Below are 21,633 nucleotides of genomic sequence, written 5' to 3'. Positions count from 1 at the left end.
ACTTTCAAGTTCATATGGAACCAAAAAAGAACCTGCATTCCCAAGACAATCCTAAGCCAAAAGAACAAAGCTGGAGGCATCACACTACCTGACATGAAAATATACTACAAGGCTACAGTAACCAAAACAGCATGGTACTAGTACCAAAACACAGATATAGACCAATGGAACAGAATAGAGCCCCCGGAAATAATACCACACATCTACAATCATCTGATCTTTGAGAAACCTGACAGAAACATGAAACGGGGAAAGGATTCCCTATTTAATAAATGATGCTGGGAAAACTGGCTAGCCATATGTAGAAAGCTGAAACTGGATCCCTTCCTTACACCTTACACAAAAATTAATTCAAGATGGATTAAAGACTTAAATGTTAGACCTAAAACCATAAAATCCCTAAAAGAAAACATAGGCAATACCCTTCAGGACATAGGCATGGGCAAGGACTTCATGACTAAAACACCAAAAGCAATGGCAACAAAAACGAAAATTGACAAATGGGATCTAATTAAACTAAAGAGTTTCTGCACAGCAAAGGAAACTACCATCGGAGTGAACAGGCAACCTACACAGTGGGAGAAAGTTTTTGCAATCTACCCATCTGACAAAGGACTAATATCCAGAATCTACAAAGAGCTTAAACAAATTTACAAGAAAAAATCAAACAACCCCATCAAAAAGTGGGCAAAGGATATGAACAGATACTTTTCAAAAGAAGACATTCATACAGCCAACAGACACATGAAAAAATGCTCATCATCACTGGTCATCAGAGAAATGGAAATCAAAACCATAATGAGATACCATCTCACACCAGTTAGAATGGCGATCATTAAAAAGTCAGGAAACAACAGGTGCTGGAGAGGATGTGGAGAAATATGAACACTTTTATACTGTTGGTGGGACTGTAAGCTAGTTCAACCATTGTGGAAGACAGTGTGGTGATTCCTCAAGGATCTAGAACTAGAAATACCATTTGACCCAGTCATCCCATTACTGGGTATATACCAAAGGATTATAAATCATGCTGCTATAAAGACACATGCACACGTATGTTTATTGCAGCACTATCCACAACAGCAAAGACTTGGAATCAACCCAAATGTCCCTGAATGATAGACTGGATTAAAAAAATGTGGCACATATACACCATGGAATACTATGCAGTCATAAAAAAGGATGGGTTCATGTCCTTTGTAGGAACACGGATGAAGCTGGAAACCATCATTCTCAGCAAACAAAATTCTCAGCAAGGACAAAAAACCAGACACCACATGTTCTCACTCATAGGTGGGAATTGAACAATGAGAACACCTGGACACAGGAAGGGGAATATCACACACCAGGACCTGTCATGAGGTGAAGGGAGGGACGAGGGATAGCATTAGGAGATATATCTAATGTAAATGACAAGTCAATGGGTGCAGCACACCAACATGGCAATGTATACATATGTAACAAACCTGCACGTTGTGCGCATGTACCTTAGAAGTATAATAATAAAAAAAAAGAAAACTCCAAGGAGATATCATCTCACCCACATTAAAATTGCTTTTATCCAAAAGACAGGCAATAACAAATGCTGGTGAGAATGCGGAGAAAAGGGAACACCCATACACTGCTAGTGGGAATATAAATTAGTACAACCACCATGAAGAACAGTATGGAGGTTCCTCAGAAAACTAAAAATAGAGCTACCATATAAGCCAGCAATCCCACTGCTGGGTATATACCCAAAAGAGAGGAAATTAGTATATCAAAGAGATATCTGTACTCTCATGTTTATTGCAGCACTATTCTCAATAGCCAAGATTTCAAAGCAACTTAAGTGTCCATCAACAGAGAAATAAGGAAAATATGGTACATATACACAATGGAGTACTATTCAGCCATAAAAAAGAATGAGATCCTGTCATTTTCAACAACATGGATGAAACTAGAGTTATTATGTTAAGTGAAATAAGCCAGGCACAGAAAGACAAATATCACATGTTCTCACTTATTTGTGGGATTGAAAATTAAAACAATTGAAGTCGTCAAGATAGAGAGTAAAAGGATGGCTACCAAAGGCTAGGAAGGGTAATGGGGATGTGGGGCAGAAGTGGAGATGGTTAGTGGTACAAAAAAATAGAATGAATAAGACCTAGTATTTGCTAGCAGAACAGGGTGACTATAGTCAAAGTAACTTAACTGCACATTTTAAATAACTAAAAGTATAATTAAATTGTTTGTAACAAAAATGATAAGTGCTTGAGGGAATGAATACCCCATTTATTCTGTTGTAATTATTACACATTGCATGCCTATATCAAATATCTCATGTAACCCATAAATATATACACCTACTACATAAACATACCCACAACATTTTTTAAAATTTTAAAAAGAGAAGTCAATGAAGTTGAAAACAGAGAAACAATAAAGTCATTGAAACAAAGACCTAGTTCTTTTAAAAGATCAATAGAGTTGACACACCTCTAGAAAAACTGACAAGGTAAAAAAAGAAGACACAAATTATCTAACAGGCACAGTGGCTCATGCCAGTAATCTGAGCATTTTGGGAGGCCTGGGCAGGTGGATCACTTGAGCCCAGGAGTTTGACAGCCACTTGAACATGGCAAAACCCTGTCTCCACAGTAAGTACAAAAAATAGTTAACCAGGTATGGTGGCACCCACCTGTATCCCCAGCAACATGGGAGGCTGACGTGGGAGGATTGCTTGAGCCTGGGAAGTTGAGACTGCAGTGAGTCATGATTGCATCACTGTACTCCAGCCTGGGCGTTGAAGTGAGATCTTGTCTCAAAAAAAAAAAAAAAAAGACGAATTATCAATATAAGGAATAAAATGAGATTATCGCTATGGACCCCGCAGACATCAAAAGGGTAAAAAGGGAATAGTCCAAACATCTCTACATACATAAATTTGACAACATACATGATACGAACCAATTTCTCAAAAAAATATACTACCGCAATCTCACCCAATATAAAATATATCATTTCAATGGCATTATAACAAAATTAAATTCATAATTCTAAAACTTCACAAAAAGAAATCTTCAGGTCCAGATTGTTTCACGGGAGAATTATACCAAATATTTAAAGAAGAATTAACTCTAAGTCCACACAATATCTTCCAGACAATAGGAGTGAATACTTCTCAATTCCTTTTTTAAAGCTAATATTATCCTGATAAGAAAATCAGACAAAGACAGTACAGAAATGTACCAAACAATATCCCTCATGAATATAGATGCAAAAATCCCTAACAAAGTACTAGAAAAAAACAATTCAGCAACACATAAAAGTAATTAAACAACATGCTCAAGTAGGTTTTATACCATGGATGCTGAAGTGGTTTGAATGTCCCCATCAAAATTCATGTTGAAATTTAATTGCCACTGTGATGGTATTGGGAGGTGAGGCACAAAAGAGGTAAGTCATGAGGGCTTCACTCTCATAAATGCATTAATGTCATTATGACAATGAGATAGTTATATAGAAGTAAGCTCATAATAAATGAACAAGTTTAGCTCCTATTTTCTCTCTGTCTTGCATGCTCAATTCTGCCTTCCACTCTTCTACCATGGACTGACCCTCACCGGATGGCACACCATGTTCTTCTCAGCCTCCAGAATTGTAAGCCAAATAAATTTCTTTTTCTTTTTTATAAATTACTCAGTTTAAAGTATTCTGTTATAGCAGCAGAAAATAAATTAAGACAGAAAACTGGTACCAAGTAATGGAGCTATTGCTATTAAAAATGCCTGAAAATGTGGAAGCAGCTTTGGAACTGAATAATGGTTAGAGGCTAGAAGAATTTGGAGCAGCAGGCTAGAAAAAGTCTAAATTGGCATGAACAGAGCACTAAGTTTCTGGTGAGGGCTCCTAAGGGGAGAGCTACAGAGGAAGTCTAAATCGTCTTAGACATTATTTAAGTGGTCATGACTAGAATGCTGATAGAAATATGGACAACAAAGGCCATTCTGATGAGGTCACAGACTGATTTGAGAAACAAAATATTGGAAACTGAAGAAAAAGCCTTCCTTGTTATAAAGTAGCAAAGATCCTGGCTGAATTATGTCTGTGTCCTAGGACTTCATGAAATGCAGAACTTAAGAGCAATGAACTAGGATATCTAATGGAAGAAATATCTAAGCAGCAATGTATTCAGACTGTTGCATGGCTACTTTTAGCCACATACAGTGAGATGCGAAAGCCAAAGAATGACTTAAAGATGAAATTTATACTTAAAAAGATAAGCCAAACAGAAAGATAAGGAAAACTCACAGGCTGGCCATGTAAAGACTGAAAAAGCATACTCTGGAATATGAAGAATAGGCCAGGTGCAGTGGCCCACACCTGTTATCCCAGCACTTTGGGAGGCTAAAGCAGGTGGATTTCTTGAGCTCAGGAGTGTGAGACCAGCATGGGCAACACAGTAAAACCCTGTCTCCACAAAAAATTCACCAGGCATGGTGGCCTGCACCTGTGGTCCCAGCTACTCAGGAGGCTGAGGTGGGAGGATTGCTTAAGCCTGAGAGGCAGAGGTTGCAGTGAGCCAAGATTGCACCACTGTACTCCAGCCTGTGTGACAGAGCAAGACCCTGTCTAAAAAAATAAATAAATAAATAGTGCTAAGAATATAATACTAAGATTGTGACCAAACAATCATTTACGAAAGAGATTAGTATTGATAGAACAGAGCCAGGTGCTATTCATGAAAACAGTGGGAGAAAAAGACCCCAAAGGAATTTTAAAGGTTTTTGAGGCTGCCCCTCCCATCACAGGCCCAGAGCTATAGGAGGACAGAATGATTTCAGGGGACAGGTCCTGGGTGTCTTCCATGGGCTCACTGCCCAGAGCCTACTCAGGACTCTGCTCCCTGCATTCTGGTGCAGCACTCCTCAGCTGCTGCACTCATGATTCAATGGGTCCAGGTATGGCTTGAGCTGCTGCTCCAAAAGGTCTAAGTCATAAGCCTTGGCAGCTTATGACCACATGGTGTTAATTAACCACATGGTGTTAATTCTACAGATACACAGAATGCAAGATCTGTGGAAGAATGGCTTCCTCCACCTAGATTACAAAGGATGCCACAAAATGCCTGAAAGCCCAGGCAGAAACTGACTACAAAGGCAGAGCCACCATAGAGAACTTCCCACTAAGGCAATGCTTAGTGGAGCTGCAGGGGTAAGGCTTCCCTTAAGACTTCAGCACTATAGAGGTCCAAACATGCAATGCCAGCCTGGGAAAACTGCAGACATGAAACTTCTACCAATGAGAGCTGCTGGAGAGACTGGGTCCTGAAAAGCCATAGGGGCTGTATTGCCTGAGGCCTTCGGGGCCGAACTCCCACCTCAGTATATCCAGGAAGTGATACATGGAGTCAAAGCAGGTCATTATCCAGGTTTAACACTTAATGTTTCCGTGTTGGGTTTTGGACTTACTTAGGGCTTACTACTTCTTCTTCTTCTTCTTTTTTTTTTTTTTTTTTTTGCCTATTTCTCCCTTTTGGAATCAAAATGTCTATCCTATACCTGTCCCACATTGTCTTCTGGAAGTAGACAACTTGTTCTGATTTCACAGGTTCATAGCTGGAAGGAATTTGCCTCAGGATGAATCATACCTTGAGTCTCACCCATATCTGATTCAGATAAGACTTTGGACTTTTGATTTTTTGTGTCAGGTTTGAATCAGCCTAGCTGTGCTAAATCCAAAAATGGGGAAAGGTTTCAAAGAGGCTCAGTGGCCAATTAAATGCTTTCAAATTTATGGTTTATTGTGAGGCTTTCACACACCAATAATCATGCAAATATATTTCACACATAAAGGCAGTAATAAGAAAGAGGGAGAACAAACCATGGCGAGTAATTCAGAAGACCAGCACACTGACAGACCAACTGGGCAGCTCTGGATTTCCTTCAAAATGCTGACCAGTGGGGGAAGTCTCTGCTCTTCTAAGGCAGAGTTTTCAGCAGCCATTACCAAGAGGACTTGGAGTTCTCATGGGCAGAGTTTCTTTAGGCATCTTAGTCATGGTCAGTTTCTTTGTTTTTTATGGCCCTCCACAGGAGTATCCATGGTCATTATCTCAGCCTCACTTTCTTGTCAGGTCTGGAGTGCACCTGGTCACAGTAAGCGTTATCACCTCAGTTCATTATATATATATGTTTATCACTTTGAGGGGTTAGCAATTTCACTGTGGGCTGAGTCACTTTTTGTAAGCAACTCTATTTTGAGACATTTAGGAGAACAAAACATTATTATATATCAGGACATTTGAGTTGATGCTGAAAAAAGTTAAGACTTTTGGAACTATTGGGATAAAATGAATGTACTTTACTTGTGAGAAGAATATGAATTTGGAGGGCCAGGAGAGAATACTATGGTTTCAATGTGTCCCCCATAAGTTCATGTATTGGAAACTTAATTGCCACTGTAACAACATTAAGAGGTGGGGTCTTTAAAAGGTCATGGATTAATGCTGTTATCACAGGAGTGGGTTAGTTATCATAGGAACAGGCTCCTGGTTAAAAAAATAAATTTATCCCCCATCTTTTCTCTCTGTCTTTCCTGTGTGCTTCCTCATCATATGATATCTTCCACCATGAGATTACCCTCACTAGATGCCAACACCATGCTCTTGGACTTGCCAGCCTCCAGAACCATGAGTGAAATAAATCTCTTTTCTTTGTAAATTACCTAGCCGATAGTATTCTATTGTATCAACAAACAATGGATAAAGACAGATGCAAAGCCAGTACAATATTACAAAAATCAATTAATGTAATTTACCATATTAAAAGATTAAAGAAGAAATATTATATGAACATATTGATCAATGCAGGAAAAGTGTTTGAAAAAATTAATACCAATTCACTATAAACATTCTCAGAAAAATATAGAGAGGAACTTTCTCAACTTGATATAGAACATCTACATAAAGCCTAAAGTTAACATCATACTTCATGATGAAAGACTGGATAGTTTCCCCCTAAGATTAAGAACAAGGCAAGGATGTCCATTTCACCACTCTTACTCAACATAATGTTAGAAGATCTAGCCAGTTCAATAAAGAAAGTAAAGAACATAAAAGGCATACAGATGGAGAATAAATAAAACTACCCAGGTTTGAAGATGCCCACATAGAATATCCAAAGGAATCTATAAAAACCTCCAAAACAAGTAAATGAATTCAGCAAGGTTGGAGGACAGAAGATAATAATTAAAAAATTAATTGTATTTCTATATAACAGTAATGAAATGTGGGCACTGAAGTTCAAAATACAGTACCATTTAAATTACTTTTAAAATCCAATACTTAAGTGCAAATCTAACAAAACACATGCGGAACTTATACATTGAAAACTACATAATGCTAATGAAAGAAATAAAAAATAATCTAAATAAATGGAGATACATAACATGTTCTGGATTGGGAACTCAGCACAGTAAGGATGAGAATTCTCCCCAAGTTGATAAACAGATTTAATGTAATTTCTATCAACATCCCAGCAAGACTTTTGTAGATATAGACAATATTATTCTATCCGGTCCTTTACAGAAAAAGTTTGTGCATCCCTTCTCTACTGCAAGACAAGTAGGAGTCTAGTTGCTGCTCAGAAGTTTCTTTTTCTGTTCCTAGGCCCCTCTTTCACACAAACCCCAACTCAGTATATTTTATGTCCAGTACCATAAGATCTCCTCCCTCAGTCACAGAGAAAATTGAGGTCATCAAATAAGAATGTTTCAACTACATTTCCAATGTTTCATCCTTGCTTTTATGTATTTGCTCTTGTACATACTTCATTCTTTCTGGAATGTAAGTTCCATCCAGGCAGGGATTTTTGTCCTGGTTTCTCAAACTGCTACATCTTCAGTACCTAGAACAGTATCTGGCAGGGTACAGAGGCTCCATAAACCCTTGTTAAATGAATTATCTTCAATTTCCATAGAAAAGGTGCCATTTCTTCTATCTCGAGGCTAATCCTTCCACCTATTCTCTGGATCTCTTCTATTGCCACCTTTCCAGGGACCTCAACTCTTGAACAGATCCTTCTCATTCTTACATCTTCAACTTCATCCTTTCTCTTTAGAATACAAGTATGCTCATGTCTCTCTCAGTGTATATGCATAGATAAATAGCCAGCTGCCACCCAACTGCTCACCTCACATTCATAACCAAATTTCTTGAAAGACTTTTCTATACTCACAGTCTCCACTTCTTCTCCTCCATTAAATCCTCAGCCCACTACAGTTTGGCTTTAGCCCCCCACTACACCATTGAAATGGTTTCATTTCAAGCTAGCAATCTCTCCATGGTACAAATTCCTATAGAAAGTTCACAATCTTAATCTAAGTCTGTAGCATTCAACACAGTTAACCATTCCCTGCCTGAAAGTTTTCTTCTCCTCTTGCTTCCTGGACACCATACTCTGTTTTTCTTTCCATCTCCCTCTCCTTTTTCTTCTCTATCTCCCTTCTCTCATTCTTCTCCCTCCCCAAACCGGAGCGGAGTATCTGCTTGTTTTTTGTGTTACTCCTAGGGACCTTTGTCCTTGCTCTTTTTCTGTACTCTACATATTCCCCCTGCATAAAAGCTACATCTACTCTATATGCATACATACGTCTCAAGGATGGAAAACTGGCTGCTTGAAGATTCATATGGCCTGCAGCTGGGTTTTGTTTGGCTGGCTTACAAGATTTTTTTTTCTTTTCCCTGGTGCTACCTCCAACATTTATTTCTAACTTGAATGTCTGTGGGTAGGGCTTGTGCTCATCTCTTCCTTTTGTCTTAGGCCCGTATCAGCCCCCCAAAAATTATTAATTTATGTCACCTGTCTGGATCCTGTAGACATTCAGATTTTTAACTCCTAATACTGATGACTTCCAAGACTATACTAGTAGCAAAAACTACATTCCTGCACCCCAAATAATATATCCAATCTTCATTTGGATATCTGACAGGCACCTCACACTCAACATAGGTAAAACTGAGCTCAGGACTTCCCCATCAAGTCTTATCCTTCTGTGTTTCCCCTCTCAATGAATGGCACTTCCTGACACCAAAGTTCAATCCTGAGATTCACACTCACTCTCCATTAACCACTTCATCACTTACACGCAATTGATTACCAAATTGTGTAAATTCTACCCCCTAAATATCTCTCAAATGTATGCCTTCTTCCCTACTACTATATTTTTCACTCAAGGTCTTGTCATTTCTACCTGAATTATTGCAATAGCCTCTCCCTTTTTGACCCCTATAGCATTGACTCTCTACAACTCAGTTCACACCCTAGGTTCAAGCCCAGCAAGACCAGGAACTCTCTGATTCTCTACACCTCAGTGATTTGACATGTTCTCTCTGCTTGAAACACCTTCTTATCATCTTCATCTCAGAAAAGCCTATGCTGTCCTTTATGTTTCAACTCAGACATTTCCATCTCTAGAAGGTGTGCCTTTCCTAATACCTCACATCCTGTAAGAGAGGGGCCCTCATACCTCTCAACCGTCTCCTCACTAAACTCATTTCCCTATGGGCAGGAAAGATGTTCACGACTGTATTACACATGCTGGGTACACAATAGTCCATCAATAATTTTTAAATAAATGATTCTCTAAGTAAAGTCTATCTTCATTGGACTGGTGCCCAATTGTCTTTGCAATCCAGCTGCAACTTCCACTGTCATCTGATACGGTGTGCATCTGTGTCCCCACCCAAATCTCGTGTCGAAATGTGATCCCCAATGCTGGAGGTGGGGTCTGGTGGGAGGTGATTGAATCATGGGAGCAGCTGCTACCTGTTTCACACTATCTCCCTAGTGCTGTTCTCATGATGGAGTTCTCATGAGATCTGGTTGTTTAAAAGTGTGTGACATCTCCCCCTTCTTGCTCTCTTCCTCTTGCTCTTGCTACATAAAAAGTGCCTGCTTCCCCCTTCACCTTCTGCCATTATTGTAAGTTTCCTGATCTTTCCAGAAGTCGAGCAAATGCTGCCATGCTTCCTGCACAGCCTGCAGAACTGTGAGCCAATTAAACCTCTTTTCTTTATAAATTACCCCATCTCAGGTATTTTCATGGCAATGCAGGAATTAAACAATACATCATCCATATCTCTCACTAGACCCCTACATGAATCTAATGCTCCAAACAATAGCAAGAATATCATATTATAGCTTTTGACTGAGAAGAAAGTCTGCAAAACTTAACGATTGTATTCACAAATTTAAATAAATTGCCAGTGACTGTTGAATAAGGGAACAAACTACTCTACTTCATTCCCTGAAGACCCTGTGCTGGTTTCCCACCTGTATAATTGATCATGGGCTCCTCAATCCCTCCTCCTATAATAAATCTATTCCTTATCCACCAAATTAAATACTATTTTCTTGAAACCTTACCTGCTCTACTTAGCCAAAAATAGAAATGATTGCTCCTTCCTCTGAGCTCCTCCACCTTAGATTCTCTGATAACTATCTAATTTTGCCTTATATTGTATTTTTTGTATGCATAGATTCTATCCCCTTCCTGACTGTAATCACCTTCAGAGCAGACAACATGTCTTTTTTGACCCTTTGATGCCCCCATAGCATCTGGAATTTAGCAAGTACGCAATGCATATTTTAAGTGACTATCAAATAAGATCAGATTAGGAGTATTTCAACTAATTAAAAATGCATTTAGTATTTGATTATTATCCCTAAAGCCAACTGCTTTGTGAATTTAAATAAATAAAGCTCATCCACAGTAATAATTAATTACCAATTATCATGTTAGTGTTTCCCATTCACAAATATTAACTTAGGGATAAAAGGGTTTTCTAAGTTACTGAGAGGAGTAGACATTTTGGTTTCCATTCTAAAACCAAAGCTACAGAATCCATTTCCATGTGGTCTGCTTGGAGAGTGAAGTGATTGCTTCAGGTTTCAGCTGAAACTATATTGGCAACTCAGGGGTATCTTTTTAAAACCCTCAGTAGGTCCCTTGGAGCCTTCCTGAGATAAAGAGCTGTAATTTAATTTGCTATTGCATAACCCAGTCACGAAAGGCACAAAGGAGCCCACGTTTTCATTCTCTTCATAGTAGACATTTAATTATATGATAATTACTTACAGCTTGCTGCTCGGCTTCTACTTTTATGAAATGTAAATTACACTTCACTCAAAAGTGTAAGATGTGCATTTAAAATACTTCACTAAATGAATTTAAATAATTTTCTGACATTTTTTCCCAGGCTAAGAATTTAGGGAGGCGATATACCTTTAAACGATACTTTGATTTAGACACTAGGAAAGTTGAGTTCTTAATGAATATCTGAAAGAGAGAAAAGCTTCCAAGAAAAAAAATGAATAGTGTGTTCTAAGCAAGTTCAAAGGCTTCAGTAAAGCCAAAGCCTCATCTCTCAGAGTAAGTCTACCACTTTTTCAACTGTATAGATTCATTAATGGAGTTTTACTGGTAAGGCTAAGGAAAAAACAAAGTGATGGCAATGATAAAGGTGATGCTATTTGAATGACTACATTTGGAAATGAATGCTAAATGCATTTTATTTGTCTTTTATTGCATCATTTTGCCCTAACATTAAAATTGACTCCTAACGGAGGTCAAGTGATCAGGAAAATCATTATTATTTCCACTGCTGCATTATGCATTGAAGTAGAAAACACAGTCTGGGGAACCCAAAGCCACAGATGACTCAAAGGAACCATGAAGCATTCTCCTTAAACCTTGCATTTTGCATTCAGAGGCTTTGCCATCATTCTTGCCAACTCAAACCATACAAGTAGTCAGGATTACTCTCCATGGTATTTGCCTCTGGTGGTTCATTGAATGTCTTCACCAAAAAATTCCAAAGAAACTAGGAAGTGAACAAGAGCCAGAAAGGTAGGTAACTTACATTTTCATATGGGAAACAAATATATAAAACTTTAAGCAAAATTATTTTTCACAATTTGATCAGGAAATCATGAGGAATTCAGGGTCAACTACCACTGATAATCATAAAAGACCTTATACTTGTCAAGGATTTTATTATTTTCAAAACATTTTCAAACACAAATTCATAGCATGTTAGAGCTAGAAGGAACATTAAAATTCATCCAGTGTCACTCTCTCTTTTAATGTATTTATTCTATCTATTGTTATAAGCTTTTATTGAAATATACAAAAAATATAAATCTTAATTATACAGATTAATTTTTATAAAGTAAGCACACCCCCATTACCATCACCTAGATCAAGACTCAGAGCATTATCAGCATCCCAAAAGTCTCTCTCGTGTTTCTCTTGGTCTTCTACCATTATTCTAATTTCTATCACCATAGATTAATTTTCCCTGTGCTTGAACTTGATATAAATGTATTCTCTTTTATTTCTGGCTTCTTATTCAATCTTGTATGTGTGAGATTCACCCATTGTGCTTGGTGTTGTAGTATTTTTTTCTTATTAATTGCTGTGTGATATTCCATTGTATGAATATACCACAATTTATCCATTCTAATGTTGATGAACATCTAGATTATTTTTAGTTTTGTGCCATTACAAATAATACTGCTGTGAACATTTTGCACATGTCTTTTGGTGCAAATGTGTGCATTTCTGTTGGGTATATGCATAGTAATGGATTTATTAGGTCATTGGGTACACATATATTCAACTTTAATTGATACTGCCAGTTTTCCAAAGTCGTTGTACCAATTTACACTCCAGTCAATAGCATATGAGAGTTCCACTAGCTCCACTCTTTGACAATACTTGCTGTTGTTGGTCTTTTTAATGATAACTATCCTGATAAACGTGTAGTGGTAACTCATTGTGGTTTTAATTTGCATTTCCCCAATGACTAATGATGCTTGCTAAACAAGTCAGTATACTATTTGGTGAAATACCTGATCAAGTCCTTAATTTTTAATTAGGTTATCTGTCATTTTTTATTTATCCATGGGAGTTATTTATATATATTCTAGACACAAGTCCTTTGCAAGTTATGTATATTATAAATATTTTCTCCCACTCTAATTTGCCTTTTATCTTAATGAAGTTTTAGATGAATATAATTACTGTATTTCAATAAAGACTGAGAGAGGGCTCAAATTACCAACGTGAGGAATGAAATATCAAGAATTAAAAAGGAGGCATCACTACAGATATTATGTGTTAAAAAGATAAGAGGAAGATAATATAAACAACTTTATGCCAACTCTTTTGCTATGATAGTGCATGCACTATCTATTTTCATTGTACAAGCTATCAACACCATACAAATTTAAAGAATGAAAAATTAGAAAATCATTTCTCTGTTGTTACTTCTCAAATATGGAAAGATATCACTTCATTTATTCAACATTTGTTTACGACATCTAAATGTCAGATATTTTATGAAGGGATAGGGACATAACAATGAACAGAAAAGAACAGTCCTTATTCTCATGGAGTTTACAAACCCATGGGAAAAAAACAAACATTAACAATCACCCTAATAACTCATTACCATTATGGCAAGTGCTACATAGAATAGCTACAGGGTGCTATACATGTGTATAAAAGGGACTATTTAGAGTAGAGGAGCAAGCAAAACTAATCTGAAAGAACTACATATAAGCTGAGACTTGAAGTATAGTTATAAGTTTGCTAGGTATAGGGGGTGGAGGAGAAGGGAGGATGAGAAAGGGAAAATTCAGAAAGAATGAGCACCCCTCCCCATAACACACACACATACATGCATACATGCACACAGCCTACCTGGTACAATATGACCCAAAGATTCGACTGCTCCAGATCAAAGTTAAGAGGATGCTGAGTTCTAAAGCCAAGGCAAGAGGAAACAAAGCTATATTACTGTTCTACAATGGAAGTGACTCTGAGGTTTGGAAAACAGAGATATTGAAGTACCTAGAGCTTCAAGACAGTATTCTCAAAACAGACAGGGTTACTGGAGTTTTACAGATTCTACAAGTAGTGTATATAGACACCCTGTTCCTTGACAGTGCCCAGGGAGGTGACAGGACATCGGAGAAAAATGGCAACGTGATATCCAAGACTAGACCCAAACCAGTTCAGGACTCCCAGCCTGGACAGAATCCCCTGTACCTCAGTTTGGTCCAGAAGCAGCAGAGCTGCTAGCCTTGAAGAGATCATACAGGCTTGGACAATGAGTATGTCAGTGATGACCAGTGTGAAAACTGAAGACCTGAGGATTCCCTGTGATGGTCCAAGATGCTTAGTACTTAACGTGGACATGGAGGCCTCAACAATGACTGAGATTAAATGTTCTATGAAATCTGGGTGGAGGGTATGGTATCTGAGCAGATTGATATTTAGAGAATAAAAGAAATATTTATTTCACTCCATATTTTGGGGTAAAATGCATGCCAACTACAAGATTTAATATTGGGAGAAAGTAGTAGAATCTACTCTGGGAGAAAGTAGAGTCTCAAAGCAGTTTGGGCTGAGCTATAAGTATCTTTGATAGGACTACCTTTGTCATGAGTGGGGATGGAGCAGTTAAAGGTACAGGGCCAGGGCAGACAAATGCTCACTGAATGAAAGAATGAATGGTCCTCGCACTTTCAAGAACCCATTCCAATCTTCAGGAAGTCAGTATTTCTATCAGACCTCCTCTCCCACAAGAGGGACCCATAGAAAGTTTGGCTGTCTTACCTTAATCTATTGCTTCCCAGAAACAGAAGTAAGCTGCCCCAGTGGCCACCAAGGTTGTAGGGGCAAAAATTGTGCTTCATGCTTAACTGAGAAAGAAGCAATTCCTTGAGTTATGTGTCATTAGTGAATCCTAATGTCATTAGGTACAAGAATCAGAATTTGCATAGAAATCATTGCAGGGAATTGTTTCTTCCCCATACCAGTATTGATTTCCCAGCACCATTAGCTGCTTAATGCTACTGCTGTTAATTGATTACTCCAGGGGAGTCCCTCAATAGCAAGCTTCTTCAATTGAGATGCAAGGATATTCGTTGAATGTGATTCAACAACCCCAATTGACTCTGGAGACCTCTGCCTATCTATAGCATAATCACAGCAGCCTCACACAGTTTAATAAATAACATGGTCCTTCCAAATGCAATACTCACGCTATAACTTAGTTAAAAATATAAACTTGTCTGGTTCTGTTTATCTGCTAAAAATCAATGATCAAGTCATACATTTGTAAATACGTGTACAGTTGGGAGTCTGAGAGTTATTTTAAAACTTCTTCTTGTTTTGATCTCTGAGTATGTATGAAGACTCTGAAATGCCTGAGTTAACTCTCCCACCTTGGTAAGTAGTTGAGTGGCTATAGCTAGACTCTACTTTGCCTAACTAGGTATATCACAGTATTTGGAACACCACTGTCACTACCAAGCACTAGAAAAGTTGAGAAGTGTTGGGTTAAAAGCATACTGAGGCGAAGACAGCTCAGGAGCACTTCAATGATTTACCCAATTCCCCAGCAGGAGCTTTTTGTTTGTTTGTTTTTGAGACAGGGCCTTGCTCTGTTGCCCAGGCTGGAGTGCAGTGGTAGTGGTAGTGGTATGATCTTAGCTCATTGCCCCTCAACCTCCCAGGCTCAAGAGATCCTCTCCCACCTCAGACTCCCAAATAGCTGGGACTATGAGTGTGTGCCACCACACCCAGCTAATTTTGTTTATTTTTTGTAGAGACAAGGTCTCACTGTGCTGCCAAGGCTGGTCTCAAACTCTTATGCTCAAGCGATCTTCTTGCCTTGGCCTCTCAAAGTGGTGGGATTACAGGCCGAAGCCACCACACCTGATCAGCTTTGTTTTCTGATTCACTTTTCTCCTCAATGTTGTCCTCAGGAAAAAGGATCTTGTTCATCAATTCAATCCAATTGACCAAATATAGTGTGCCTTGGTAGAATTGATAGAAATGTCGGCCAGGCACAGTGGCTCACACCTGTAATCCCAGCACTTTAGGAGGCCAAGGCAGGTGGATCACGAGGTCAGGAGTTCGAAACCAGCCTGACCAACATGGTAAAACCCAGTCTCTACTAAAAATATAAAAATTAGCCGGGCATGGTGGCATGCACCTGTAATCCCAGCTACTCAGGGGGCTGAGGCAGGAGAATCGCTTGAACCAAGAGCAGAGGTTGCAGTGAGCCGAGATCATGCCATTGCACTTCAGTCTGGGTAACAGAGCAAGACTCCATCTAAAAAAACAAAAACAAAAAGAAGAAAGAAATGTCAACTCACAAATTCAGATACACAAGAATGTTTTTTCTAATATCTCAATCTATTTTGAGCCCCCATTCCTCCAAATAGTATAAACCTTAACTCCAGTCAAGCACTCCCCACAATCTCTGGGACTGTGGCTAAGACAAGCAGAAAGTGTTTGATCTTCAGTTGCCTGCTGTTGTTCACCCTGGAATCCACTGAAAGGTGCATTGTCATGTGTGGCCTTGGTTTTCTCTTTGCATGTGTTCTAGGGATATTCAAATTCCACCCAGGCATCAGTTACAGATGCTCAGATCACTGCTGTGCTTCCTTAACCTTGAGATAAAGTTCTCTCAGGTCTCAAGATGTCCTTGTGGGTATTTAGAAAACACTCGGTTTTTCCAATACCTCCCCAGAGTCTAGGGAATTGTGAGGTGGTCTCAAGGCCTGTCTTCTGACATATAATATGTGCAGTCGACACTACTGCTCTGGTGTCAGGCTAGGTTCAGGGGAACTGCTCAAAAACCTCTATGTGGGGGAGAGGCAAGGAACAGTCTTATCTGCTCTCAGATTTCTCTACTCACATGCCCCATTGAGGGTTGTATTATTAATATTTTTTCAATTTGGGTCTTGGTCCACAACATCATGTTACAGCACCTCTGTTAAAGGACTCACTAAGGACTCACTCTTTTGTTCTAATTCTCACTTTTCTCATATCTGATAGAATCTTCATCTAGTTTGGGGAAGAGGAAAACAGGCTTTAACTTATCCCGTATCCTTTCAAATCTAGTGTGTATGTCATGAAGTGCATCTTCTGGGTTCTTTAGGACTTGGGCCTTTGAAGCTCGAAAGCTCCAGTTCCTGAAAATCGAAATAGGCTTTTAAAACTCAAAGGCTACGAATTTACTTTTTTTTGGTCTTCTGCTTTTCTATTATAACAGCCTTTCTCTTAGGTGATGAATGTGTTTGCTGACTATTGAAAGGGCTAGGTATAAGCACACACACAGACACACAAACACACACAGGATAATTTATTAAAACATTATCCCAACATCTTACTATATATTAAGGCCATGGTAGAAACTAGAAGAGGCAAAAGAAAAGACACAGTCCATGTGCTAAAGAGAATATAGTTTCATTATGGAGACTATGACTTATATATCTGAGACACTCAAAAAATGCATCACATATAATCCAAGCATAGCTTAAGTGATACACTAAATGCTGCAAAGAAGCCAAATAAGAGGGCTATCAATATGAACCATAGGGGTCAGAGACAATCTTTTCATAGAAAAGATTGACCTGAAAGGAGGAGTTTGAAAGAAGGTAATAAATAATTTCATTTTGAAAACTTTTCTCCAGGCAAGTGTCATGTCCCTTATATTAGGCTTTCTATGGTATTTTCACTGTCCCTCTGTGGTTTTGATAAAAAAAAAAAAAGAAACCCTACTCATGTCTTTCAAAACCTAATGTACCCAAGAGCTCAATTCACTTATTCAACACATACTTATTAAAGACCTATCATATACTGAGCCCCATACTAGGTAGCATTGGGGCTATTTGCATAGACCGAGAACAACATGGATCTTTTACCAAGTGGAAACCATATGATGGGAAATGTCATGTACAGCAGTGGTTCTCACACTTGATTGGGCCTCAGAATCACCTGGAGGACCTGTTAAAACACAAAGTGCTGGGCCTCACCTGCAGGGTTTCTGATTCAGTAAGTCTGAGGCAGTACCTGAGAATTTGCATTTCTAATGAGTTCCCAAATGAACTGACACTGCTGGACTGGCAAAAACCATTGATATAATGGTTAAGAACCCACAGGATTTATAGTCAGCCAGACCTGGGTTTGAATCCCACCTCTGGCACTTATTAGACATGCAACCCTGAGTACATTATTTAGCTGATTAGAGCTTTGGGCTTTTTAATCTGTAACTTGATACAACAAGATTCAGCAAAGTTTTTTTAGATATACTGTGTGTCTAGGTACAAGGAAAATAGCAATGAATAAATAGACATAAACCTGTGAGGGTGACAACCACTAAGCACAACCACCTAAAGTACTGCATGATTAGCATTGTGATCAGAACTGTGAAGAAGAAGGGCAGGGAGGGGGCTATGAGAAGTGAAAACAAGGAAACCTTATCCAGACTGAATGGTCAAAGAAGACATTACTGAAGCTGGCTGATGTCTGAACCGTAAGCAGGAGGACCCGTGCTCATTAGGAGGGGTGGTGAGGTAGGGCTGCTAGTGTTTGGAACTGTTTGATGGGCAAAGGATGGCGTGGCTGATGGTAATGTGTGGGGCTTTTGAGTGTGGCTAATCAGCACTGGTAGAGAGATGGGCCAAAGCGGAGCATGGGTTATAGAAGGGGTGGATGAGGTTGGTGGTGATGGATGGAGCTAGAGGGTGTGGTGATATGCATGACAGTGGGGAATAGTGATGAAATGATCAGGATATTGGAGAGGTAACGCCGATGAAAGTGGTGCACAGGAGGTGGTGAGCTCGCTGGTCACGGTAGGCAAGGTTAGTGGGTGTGACTTGTAAGTGTAAATGATGATGGTCAGTAGAAGCATTATAAAGAATAAGGGGTCATTTCTTTAGACAAATCAGAGAAGACCTTCCTGATGTTGTGACATTTAAATTGAGACTGGAAGAATGAAAAAAGGGGTAACATACACTCTGAGCAGAAGGAATTACAATGTGCAACAGCTCTGAGAGACAGTAGAGACCTGAGGATTTCACAGAAAACCAGTGCAGCTAGAGTGCCAAGAGTGAAAGGAGAAATGGTGGGAGATGAGGCTAAAAAGGCAGGCGAGAGCCAAACCATGCAGAACCTTCTAGAGATTAATAACGCATCTGGTCTTTATCCTAAGAGCAATTAAAACAATGCGATCAGCTTAGAGTGTTGAAAAGCTCACTCTGGCTATATTGTGAATAATAGACTGGAAGAGGCCACTAATCAGGAAGAGTTTGAAGAAAATAATTCAGCAACACAGCACTGAGTCATATTTTTCTACTGACACAGAAAATATATACCTTCATAATCGGAGCCCTTCCATGTCTTTCATCCCCAGTGTCTAATTCCTTGCCTGGTATCCTAGTACTGGAACTAGATTTCCTACACACAAAAAATCTGTTTCCTAGCCTGAATCTGGAACTGAATCCCTAATACCCACTTCCATCATTCCTTGATAATTCACCAGCTGCTAATCTGAATGAACTTTGGCAATTGCCAACTACTTAGATGGCCATTGGTCAACTGCCTCACTCCTGCTTGGCCAATAGCCAGGTTCTTGGTTCAGTTTGTCACCGGGGATACTTATTCTCACATTTTACCTGCTCTTATCCCTCTTAGGTCTGATATGATTCTGAACCTACTTTTGGAGTCAAACCACCATGTACTCAACCCTGTAATAATCAAATCATTAAACCTTGGAATTAAATCTTTGTGTTAGTCCATTTTTATGTTACTATAAAGGAATACCTGAGACTGGGTAATTTATAAAAAAAAGAAGTTTAATTGGCTCACAGTTCTGTGGGATGTACAAGCGTGGCATCAACATCTGCTTGGCTTCTGGTGAGGGCCTCAGGAAGCTTACAATCATGGTGGAAAGTAAAGCAGGAGCAGGCAAGGTATGTCACATGGTGAGAGCAGGAGAGAGAGAGAGAGGGGGGAAGTCCCAGACTCTTTTAAACAATCAGATCTCATGCAAACTAACTGAGCAAGAACTCACTTATCACCAAGTGGATGGTGCTAAGCTGTTCATGAGGGAGCTTCCCCCATGATTCAATCACCTCCCATCAGGCCCCACCTCCAACATTGGAAATTACGTTTCAAAATGAGATTTCGAGGTGACAAACATCCAAACCACATCATACTTGTCCCAGCCACAGGCTTCTCCTGACCAAGGAAAACTTCCTGAATTCCCAGGTCTTGTCTATTCACACTGTGGCCTGTTCCACCACCACCCAAGCCCTGGTTCTAACAGCAGGTATTGTCAAAGGGCTAGAACATCATTTAATAACAAACATGGCCTGGGAATTGAGAACATATCATGTCTTGCTATTTGAGAATTTGATGTGGATTATTTGACATTCTTGGGCTCTTGTGATTGTGCAACTTAGACCTGGAAAACAAGTCATAGGTGCTCCTTTACAGTACCTGAGCTCACTTGTCCAGTTCCTAAGAAGCCAGCACTCATATTTGGATGGATTTGCCTCAGGCATCCTGATATCATAATAAGTGAATCTGTTATATATCCTAGGCTACAGATCCTTTCTTGGATGGTATTGACTGTATTGACTCTGAGGCAAGGGACTTAAGAAACAGAAAATCTCTCCTTTCTGGGTTGCTCGAAGATCATATTACTCATGTAGATCTGACATGCATCTATAAAGGCCCAACTGATCAGATCCATGCTTCTCATTTTCATCAAACTACAAGTGGATATGGGGCTTGTGGAGCTGCTAATGGGTTCAAAGACCCTCACTTTTCTGGACTTTTGTTGCAGTGCTCTGGGAGTGAGATCAGAGGTATGGAAAAGCAAGTGATGGAGTATATTCATTGCAGACACAGAGAGCAGGTTTTGGGATTGAAGATCCTTCATCTGTAAATCTGCTCTTTCTTATTATAAAGGCCAAAATACCCTGGAAAGTGTGCAGTGTAGAGGATAATTGTCTCTCAGGGTCATCTCATAAAGAATCTGAGAGGTCTCCTAATCAGGGTCTAATGGTGGCTTTGGTGCCAGGGGCTGGGTGGCAATGGTTTACAGATTAGGGCAAAGAATTCTTGGAAGGAGGAAACTCAAGGCTGTAAGAAAGAAGAGAAATGTGCCTGGCAGGCAGCCCAAAGAGCTGAAGTTAGAGGAGACCAGGAGTCCAAAATAGACAGTAGAAGTTGGCGGATATTGGAATACCAAAAGGAGACCAAATACTACAAGGGTAGACCAAAGAGAAGTCAGTCTCAAGTCAGAGAGTTTGTAAGTCTAGACAAGTGCAAAAAGTTCTTTCTTTAAGCTCACCAGGAGCTTTATGGAACAGGCTTGAAGGTGGATTAGTGACATAGGTGATGCTCACATCCGAAGTACTGAGTTTTTCACTGGATGAAAACTCAAGAAGTGTGATAAATGGGATTTTGTTTTCAGGCTCTGTCCCTTGTGGCATCCTCTCATCCCAGGTATCACTTGCTGGATGCAGCCACACAGATCCCACCCATCAATTTCATGCCCCAAGGCCCAGAAATCCCTGCATCTTGTGTCCTCTTCCGTGCTCTCTGCTAGCCAGTCAGAAAAAGGCATAACAGGCTGAATGTTGCCTAACACATTTCCCTTTGCATTTCAGTGGAAGTTTTAAAAGCTTCCACAATTGTTAAAAACAATTGTGTCCTTCATTGATATCATCCAAAGCAATACTTCTAATTTGGGACATTTCTGGCTCTACAGCATATCTG

At 39.4% G+C, this 21,633-nt stretch overlaps 1 long non-coding RNA gene across 1 annotated transcript in view; it reads right to left on the bottom strand.

The window, feature by feature from the left end:
• Positions 1-2,351: 2,351 nt before the first annotated feature.
• Positions 2,352-21,633, bottom strand: part of LOC119620946 (uncharacterized) — a 49,249-nt gene continuing 29,967 nt past the window's right edge. The window contains exon 4 of the long non-coding RNA XR_012091835.1: positions 2,352-2,797. This is a non-coding gene — a long non-coding RNA (uncharacterized lncRNA). The remainder of the gene's footprint in view (positions 2,798-21,633) is intronic.

Source organism: Chlorocebus sabaeus, chromosome X, assembly GCF_047675955.1.
Source record: "Chlorocebus sabaeus isolate Y175 chromosome X, mChlSab1.0.hap1, whole genome shotgun sequence".
Lineage (NCBI taxonomy): Eukaryota > Metazoa > Chordata > Mammalia > Primates > Cercopithecidae > Chlorocebus > Chlorocebus sabaeus.
The sequence above is the reverse complement of the archived record's forward strand: the minus strand, read 5'-3'. Positions and strand labels throughout refer to the sequence as shown.